Source organism: Sturnira hondurensis, unplaced genomic scaffold (assembly GCF_014824575.4).
Source record: "Sturnira hondurensis isolate 20B ecotype Veracruz unplaced genomic scaffold, ASM1482457v3 Scaffold0001361, whole genome shotgun sequence".
NCBI lineage: Eukaryota > Metazoa > Chordata > Mammalia > Chiroptera > Phyllostomidae > Sturnira > Sturnira hondurensis.
The window spans coordinates 1-1,540 of record NW_028073992.1 but is presented as its reverse complement, the minus strand read 5'-3'; the positions used below and the strand labels follow the sequence as shown (position 1 = coordinate 1,540).

Below are 1,540 nucleotides of genomic sequence, written 5' to 3'. Positions count from 1 at the left end.
ATCTCTCCCCTGTCCCTGACCGCACTCAGGGACCCACAGGTTTTCACTGTCCGGGCTTCATGTTCCAGGCAAGTGACAAGCTGTAAATCAGACAAGATGGGCCCTAGCTGCTGAGGCAATACTGGTTTGATTGACAGGTGCTGTATGTGAATTTGCTTTTCTTTTGTTTTGTTTTGGGGAGAGTGTGTTGGAGTAAACGGAGTCTGTAAGAATATGTTCTTACATTTCTTATGAGGATATTAACATTTATTTAGAGAAAAGGAATGCTCATTCCACCTCCCCCGTTAAGGACAGAAATAAAAGTTTAATTAAGGAAACCTGTGGCTCACTAGTATATTTGACAAGGCCTTTTAGGTAGGTGTTGGACATATTCTGCCTCACACCCAACAGTGTCACTTCTCTCCAAGTTTAGGTGAGAAATGGCATTTATGTATCACGGTTAATTACTGTAGATAGTCATTACCATGGACCATCCAGTAGACTCTTTGAGGAAACTAAATAGGGAATATATGTGTGTTTTAAATTTATGTACTACATGTGTTATTTCTCTCCAAATTTATAGGATTATAGATTTTGTTTAAAATTATATTTCTTGCATATATAATCTTTTGTCTTACACAAAAAGTCTTATTTACTGATTATATTTTTTACTGCATTTATACAGGTGACATTGGTTAGTAAAATATGTATGTTTCACGGGCGTAATTCTATAACACATTATCTGTATATTGTACTGTGCGTTCACCACTCCAAGTTACCAATTAATTTAATAGACTAATATACATGTTTCAATTAAGTGATATTGGGATAACTTGCAGCTTTCCATTTCTTTTCAGGTATTTCTGCCTTCATCTTTGCCTCTGATTTCCGGTAACTTTACCTTTTTCTTACAATACACATAGAACATCATGCTGATAGACAGTGAGCATAATTTTTTCATTTAACTTGGAATTTTATGGATTCTAATACCTGATTTTTCTTATTTTTCAACAATTGTGTGATAGAATTGTATTTCTCTATGTCAAAAATAGAACTCAGAAGACTTCATAAAGCCTAGCCTACATTTCCAGGTTTTTATTTGGATCATTTCTACCTCTGAACTTATGTATTTCTATTCTTAAAAAATTATCTTACACATTTTGTGTATCTTGCCTTTTTCATGTGAGACTGTGTGGTGGGCAAGGATGGTGTCTGCATACAGAGTCGCCCTCCCTCCCCTCCACCTCTCCAGGGAACCCAGTTGTGCAGTTCAGCCTCCTCCATTCACCCTGGACGTTCATACCAACACTGTTTCATATCCAGGTCTTTATTGAACTGCCTTTGCACACATGAGCCAAAATTCTAATTGTCCTGTTCAAGTGAGATTATATGGAAGAGCATAAGCCTTAAAAATGGAAGGACATGGTGATGGTGACACATTCATCTTCCTTTCACTCTTCATTCCTCTGGCTTTAGTGAAAACCCATACCCTCCAGGTTCTGATGCAAAGCTCTCGGCCAGCGTGGACATGAGGATTGTGTTCCTCACTCAGACAGGAATT

At 37.6% G+C, this 1,540-nt stretch overlaps 1 long non-coding RNA gene across 1 annotated transcript; it reads left to right on the top strand.

The window, feature by feature from the left end:
- The first annotated feature begins 6 nt into the window (after positions 1 to 6).
- On the top strand, positions 7 to 1,534 carry LOC118974450 (uncharacterized). The gene is made up of 3 exons (XR_005063905.1): positions 7 to 137; positions 837 to 870; positions 1,167 to 1,534. It is a non-coding gene; the product is annotated as an uncharacterized LOC118974450 (long non-coding RNA).
- The last annotated feature ends 6 nt before the right edge of the window (positions 1,535 to 1,540 follow it).